Below are 7888 nucleotides of genomic sequence, written 5' to 3' on the forward strand. Positions count from 1 at the left end.
ACAGGTATATGTATGTGTGTGTGTATATGTATGTATGTATGTATGTATGTATATATATATGTATGTATGTATGTATGTATGTATGTATATATATATGTATGTATGTATGTATGTATGTATGTATGTATGTATGTATGTATGTATGTATGTATATATATATATATATATATATATATATATATATATATATATATATATATATATATATATATATATATATATGTCTATATCTATTGTTATTATGCTGCTTTACCAATTACCAAGTATAACCAATTATATGTTCTGTTTTCCTTATTACTGAACTCTTTATAATACTTAAGTTCTTTCTTGTGCTTTGAGGATGTGTAATATCCTAATAAGGAGTTCTTTCCTGTGTGCTCTTAGCCTGTGTGGGCACAATCTTTCAGTTCTCCTCAGCTGGCCTTGGCTACAGTTCTTATCTCTTCATGACTTTTCCAATATCCTGAATGTTGACACTTTTATGAGTATTCATGAGTATTCACCTTCCCTTTGTTCTTTCTCAACCAAAGTTCTATACAGAAAGTTGTAAACAGGTTGCCACAGATGGCTGACCATCTCCTTATCTGAGTTAACCTATGAGTGGCCTTGATGAGCTTCCTCTAACTAACTGAACAACAGGATGGGACTATGGTGGGGGGACCGATGAGCCCATTCTGGGACCAATGAGCCCATTCTATCTCTGTATCTTGTGAGCTAACCCCACCCCTGATATTCCTTATATAAAGCAAGGTTTAATTGATTTAATTCAGAGCATCTTGTTGTACTGTTGGTCATTCCTTGTGAGTTTCAATGCAACTTTGCTGTCCTCAAGCTTGAGTACTCGAGTTCCAATAAATATATCCGTTGCTCCTTTCTTCTGAGTCCCAAGTCCTAAGTCTCAATTCCGACAACTGGTGGCAGCGGTGTCGATCAGTCTGGGCAGTCCGGGACGCGGTCCCAGGCAAGGGAGTGGTGAGAGACCAGCTGGCAATTGATCCGGGTCAGGTGAGCTGTGGGTTTTCTTTTGTTTTTTCCTTTATAGCATGGGGGTCAGTCCAAATTGTAACCCACTCTCTTGCTCGGATGCCGTTTGTTCCGTTCCCTGCTCGAACCTGATCCACGAACCTAAATTTAAATACGGACCGCTTGGGTCCCGGAGCAACTGACTGTTTATGGACTCGTCAGGGTAACGTTACGTAAGGGGGGTGCCCACGTTGGGCGCCCGAGGTTAAGGGGTAATAGATCTCTGGGTTGTGAGGGTAAGGATAAGGGCGGTGTCCCGATCCGAGGCCTACCCGGGAGACGTCGGAATTATAAGTAAGATTAGAAGTATTATAAGGGCGTAGGACGCCAGGAGAGTACAGTAAGGGTAGGATAGACGGCTGTGTAGGCGGGCGAGCCTCTCAGGAGAGTAGGTAGCGCGGCCGTACCACGCGAGGCGGGCGAACCTCACGAGTACAAGACTGCGAGCCTCTCAGAGTTAGGTAGACGGCTGTAAACGCGAGGCGGGCGATCCTCACGAGTACAAGGCTACGTCGGTAAACTAAATTTTCCTAGGATGGGGAACTGGATGGGTAATAAGACTGTAAAGGCAGGTGAACCTCTTAGAAATACCCCAGCATTTTTCATGTTTCGGAGGTATGGCTATGATGCTGCGAGACCAGGGAAGTCATGGGTTGCGCTGACTAAGGATCTAGGTGAACCGTGGCCCAAAGGAGGGTCTTTTGCGCTGGAAAAATTGGACGTGTTGTATGGGGCATTAGAAAAGTTAGAACAGGACACGAAACACTTCCCACCTGACTATTGGAAAGTCTTTGGTTGGTGGAAGGAAGAAGCGATGAAGTGACAGGCAAGATCGAAACAGGCCAGCCTGGCCGGTGAGGTATTAAAACTCAAGGGCCTGAGGAAACAGGTGAATAAAATGCAGGATGAAGCGGTTAAGGAAATAGAGAGGCAGGCTAACGAGTGACTGATGCCGCTCGTTGAAAGTCAAGTCCCCGTGGGAGGGTCAGGCAGATACCAAACCCCTACCCTCCCAGCCCTGAGCTCTGTCCCGGGGTTCCAGGCAACACCACCCTCCCTGCCCCACCCTTTTCACCCCAACTCACCCTTTCCACCCCGGTCTAAGAATCCCCTTTCTTTTGAATGATTGAGACATAAGGCGTTGTACACGACCCACTCAGGTCGTTGTGCTGTGAATTTTTGCGACTGTTCACACTGCTGAATGTGCGCAGTGGTTTGAAATGCGAGCTGGCTTGTCAGTCACGTGGTATGGAGAATGTATAGGGAAACGCATGATTTAAAATGCGTTGCCTAGGTTGGCAGGGGAGTGGCTGTTGGAGGTGCATGGTTGGAGTCGATCCGGTGTTCGCGCGACGTCTGAGAGACTCATTGGTATATGAATGAATGAATAAATGTATATATGGATGTCTGTCATTGAAGTATGTATTTGTGTCCATTGTGTGTGCCATGTGTCATTGACGTATGAAAGGGTTTCTTGTATGCAATGTCGATTGGTATTGGCTACTTGTGCTGTATGTATGGATGTGTGAGGTGTATTAGGCATGAATGACGTGGGAAAATAGTAAAGAAAATCTTGCTGAAATTAAACTATTGTGAGTTTTAAAAGGTTGCATAGAAAGCTTAGAAATAGTTAAGGGGGCGTAGAAACACTTACTCGGATATTTTCTCCAACCTGACGGTGTTGGAGAGTAGGTTGGAGGTTTTTGTAAGCTAAAAATGGAATATTTCTCCTGTGGCCTGTGATCCGACTGACAAGGTCCCAATGTATGATGTCATGTAGGAAAGACGTGTCTGCCTGTTTGTCTGATCGTAAGTCTGTGGTGCGATTTCACGGAGGGCCAAGGTTTAATCCAGTAAATGGGAGTTTTATGTTGTGGCAAGTGTGCGAGGGGGCACATCGGAGCACGCGAGTGGGGGTATTTGCGGGAGTGCACACCCGTGGTGAGTGTTACAGGGAAAGACATATGGGAACTTTTTATTTTCAATAAACAGACTAGGTTATTTTCTTGTTTATTTACGAAAAATAAATAAATAACAGGGGGAGGTAGGTTAATGGTGGTTTGTTGGCGGTAAAATTGGTTGAAAGTCGAGTTGAAACAATTTATATTGGGATATTGGGATTCATAATAGCTATTGGGCAGGTGGGATTGAATTTAACATTGGCTATTGGATAAATATTGAAATCCATGCCGGGAATGTCGAGTTTAACGTCCATCCGAAGGATGTAGCACATTGTGAAGCTGCACATGGCTTGACAGGACATGGGAGCCAATGAGCTGTGTAATGAGAAAGATTAAAATTATGTCATGGTGTGAAATGCCGTAGAGGTGTGAAATACACACCTTTGGCCTGGAGGGGAGTTCTTTTGGTAACTTACTTCCATGATTTACGTTCCATTGGAAGGGGAATAGGAAAATATGGGAATAATATGGAACAAATCGACAAGACAAATTGGGGTACAAACTCACCATGGAAGGAGAATGGAGGTTATAGTTTCATTGTTGTGTCTGTCTGGCTGTCTAGCAGGCCATGGAGTTATATTTCTGAAACATGGATTTCGACAGTAAAGACAGGTGTGTACCCTGAGAAAATTGTGGGTTGTGGAGTGGGCACTTTGATGGGCAATGGGGGACAGATGTTGTGTGCAACAAAGGTAAATAGATTGGATTTTGGCAAGGTTGAGTGAGATATGTGGTTGGATGGGGTGTGAAGGCGAGTTATGGCAGCTCCAGGGAGCACTCCTGGTGTTGGGTCTCATATAATTATGGTTAAAGTACATGTGCAGACAAAGGTGTGCTTCGGTTTGTATTACTGGCAGAGAAAAGACAACAAAGTGGCAAAGGTTACAGTTCCACAGAAGGAGAGCGAACAAGGAAAGTGGCTGGGCTGTTGATAAAACCGCTGGGTTTTATGTTGATTTAAGTTGTTGTGGATTTATGTTCAATTTTAATTTTAATTCCTATAGTCTAGTGCATATGGGACGGGGAAAATGGGAGATGACGTCAGTGTGCTCCGAGTATTGTAGTGATGGGGGAGCGCAATAATATAAGGGGTGACTGCAAAGCGCATGTTTCAGAAGGGAGTAGTTAGATCAAATGACGCTGTGTGTGTGTGTAGAAGAGTATTGTCTATTGAGCAGAGTATTGTGAGTGGGGGTGAGTGCATTGTATTGAATGAAGAAGCCTGGAGTCAGTGTGTGGGCACAGGTGTGCAAACCCAGGTGTATGGAGAATGGTTGTGTGAAATAACTTGTATGGAATGGATGGCTCGCTCGCTGACAGCTACAATCCATGTGGATTGTGACCGACGCTAACATTTCTATGAATGTATAAATGGAAAATAGTTATTTAAATAGATATTGTGTCATGACACAAAGGGTTGAACGTGCGATTCCAGGAATGAGCAAGTATTTTTGATATAAGCTGATGTTTCAAGTGACGATTTGAAATGTTGGAAGCTTAGATCAATCTTAAAGATACAAGCTTTTCATCTGTGAGCCGGAAGTCGACCATTTGTTTAATTTTAGATACTATACCTAATATTTACATGTAAATGCATGACTGGTCTGGATTTGGACTGCTCTGTGAGTTTTTGGGAAAACGGTATGTGTAGCTGGATTAAGTTTGAGTGGTTGTTTCATATACTCTGGGTACATGTGACTTAAAGGATGAATTGGACTTGCTGTGAACAGTGTAGATGCAAGAAGAGATAGACCGGGACACAATGAGCTGCTAGGTGAGCCATTGAGGTGGATTAAATGTTTTGTTGTTGTTTTTGGAAGTTCGGTTGTTGCATTGCCAAAGGTTTCTGTGTGATGTGGTATCTGTTGAAAGTGGATCACCTGTTGTCTTGTGTGGCATGAGCAGGGATGTATGTAACTGTATGTAACTGCCTGGGTTCAGGAAAATAACTTCAGTTGCAATTTGGTTTAAATTAAAGGTTAACGTTAGCTGGAAATTGGACAAAGTCAAAAGTTTGACCAAAACCAAAAGTGGTGGTTGGACCAAAAGTCCAAAGTGGAAATTGTCAAAAGTGCTTTAAAAAGCTACGTCCAATTTCATTTTGCCATTTGTAGAAGAAAATTCACTGCATTTAACATGCGTTTCCTTTAAACGGGCTTGGTCGGGCCAGCGTACATTTCAGCCAAAGTCTTATCTGGTTCACTCCCACACCAGGCCCGACTCGTGCTGCGACCTTGGTTGAACTGTCGGTTTAATTTGCACAGGAAATGAAATAAGGGGATTATAATGGGAGAAAGTGAACATTTGTGGATCTGGGGACAAGCTGGTTTGAATGTGTACCTGGGGTTTTCTGTGTGTCTATGTGTCTGTCTGTCTGTCACACTGGACTCTTGGATGGGTTTTCATGAGACGAATTTCAGACAAAACCCTCTTTGTTATTTCAGAATTGATCTGCACCCCACCTCACTGTGAAATGGACAGGTTGTGTGTGTGTGTCTCAGAGGTTTATGGACAACGTGGAGTGGCTGGTGCGAAGGGAGTGGTTGGGAAAGATGGACCCCCTTCACGAATACCCGTGGATAGTAGTTTAAAATAGGTAGAGGGTACAGGTAAATTGTGGTGGATATGGGCTGTGGTGCGCGTGGTAGAATTGGGAGGGCTACTCCAAAGCATTTTGCTTCCCCGCGCTATTGCGGTGATCAAATGTCGCGGCCATCAAAGGGCGGACACTGACGTTGCTCGGGGCAATGCAAGGGCGGACGAGACGGCAGGAAAAGCCGCCAACCAAAGGATGGACAGGTAGATAGTAAAGTAGATATTGACCGCCTTGGCAATAGTCCTTGGAATCGTGGTTTGTTGTGTACTAATCGAGGCTTTAGTCCTTGCGTGTGTGAGAAAGTTTACCACAGGATGGACACTGAAGACGACACCAGAAAAGGCCATGGTGATGACCGACAAGCTGACCGTGGGTCCAGATGACACACCAGCCATCGACGCAACTGCAGATCGCGGATCCTGGAACGACGACCCGAACGAGTCACTGGGCTGCGACAATGAGATCTCCGCTTCCGAAGATTGTTCTTCCATTGTTGATATTACTGATAATAATGTCGATTACACATTTGCGGACCTCGAAGCATTTCAGGCCGCCAGGAGGCCGATTCCTCTGGGCCCCAACGCGTCGCATGCAGACGTCAACGAGTTCCTAAGGGACTCCTCTCATTTCTTCTCGATGTGTACGGCTATGACTATTGCGGGCCACCAACGCCGCAAGCCTATGCCACCTGAGAATAATGTTACTGATGATGTTACCGGTGATGATGGGGGCCACATGCAAGGGCCCCCGACCGATGTTTATGTTTCAATGCAAGCTTTGCCTCTTTATGTTTCACGAGCCCACCTTTATGTCTCACAAGCTCACAGTGAGTCAAACGTCACTGACCCAATCCTGGATTTGGACCCAACTGTACACCCAAGCCTGGATGGTGAGGAACTCAACATTGGAGATACTCTGAGTTCCGAATCTGATTGTTTTGGAGATTCGTCCATGGATAACAGCGATGGAAGCAGCATCGCCTCGGACGATCTCGACTTTGACCCAAAGGAAGTTGCTCTCCCTCCTTTGAAATCCGTTATGCTTTGTTTTATGGCCATAGGTTTGAGCCACCTGATACTGACGATGTTGTGTCTTCCCCAGATCACCAGCATGTAAGGGACCTCATGAACATGAATATCGATTGAGCGCTGACGATTTCCAAGGATTTCTCCTGGGGAAGCCTGGGCGAGCTCCAGTCGGGGAGGAGTCCGGCCGCACCTCTGTGGACCAAGGGTGGGTCAGGAGATCTTCCTGGGTGTGGACCCCGGTGGAACCAGAGGTCTTCGTTGGGGATCTGACACGCTATTCGATCTTCATGTCTCTACGGTCTCACCTCACACACCCATATACACCCGACTTACATCATACATCCATTAACACCCACTTACACCCAGACGCCCACGGATCTTCCTGCTGAGTGCGCTGTGCGGTACGGGGTACGAGACATGCTCACTGGGAGGCATCCGTGTGGTATGTTTAGTGAATCTTTTACACTGTCTGTTTTGCCTCACTTGGAGGTTTTTCCTTTATGCCATTTGTTCACCCTGCTTCTACGGCCTTACAGTGCATACTCACATACAGACGCGAATCATCCTACTGGGTACTGTGTGGTGCTTTGCGTGCGGGACATGCTCACCGGCTGCCTTCGCGTGATATGTTGAATGGCTTTTCTGATTTGATTCATTTCTGCTTTGTTTTGAAATAAAGGCCTTTGATTGGCTCATAGATAACTTTGTATCTTAGATCCAAAAGGGCGGTATGTAGGGAGCTATTATGCCCCTCCCCCTTTGTTATTATGCTGCTTTACCAATTACCAAGTATAACCAATTATATGTTCTGTTTTCCTTATTACTGAACTCTTTATAATACTTAAGTTCTTTCTTGTGCTTTGAGGATGTGTAATATCCTAATAAGGAGTTCTTTCCTGTGTGCTCTTAGCCTGTGTGGGCACAATCTTTCAGTTCTCCTCAGCTGGCCTTGGCTACAGTTCTTATCTCTTCATGACTTTTCCAATATCCTGAATGTTGACACTTTTATGAGTATTCATGAGTATTCACCTTCCCTTTGTTCTTTCTCAACCAAAGTTCTATACAGAAAGTTGTAAACAGGTTGCCACAGATGGCTGACCATCTCCTTATCTGAGTTAACCTATGAGTGGCCTTGATGAGCTTCCTCTAACTAACTGAACAACAGGATGGGACTATGGTGGGGGGACCGATGAGCCCATTCTGGGACCAATGAGCCCATTCTATCTCTGTATCTTGTGAGCTAACCCCACCCCTGATATTCCTTATATAAAGCAAGGTTT

The sequence above is a fragment of the Myxine glutinosa genome, chromosome 1 (genome assembly GCF_964187855.1).
Source record: "Myxine glutinosa chromosome 1, kmMyxGlut1.1, whole genome shotgun sequence".
In the NCBI taxonomy this organism is placed as follows: domain Eukaryota; kingdom Metazoa; phylum Chordata; class Myxini; order Myxiniformes; family Myxinidae; genus Myxine; species Myxine glutinosa.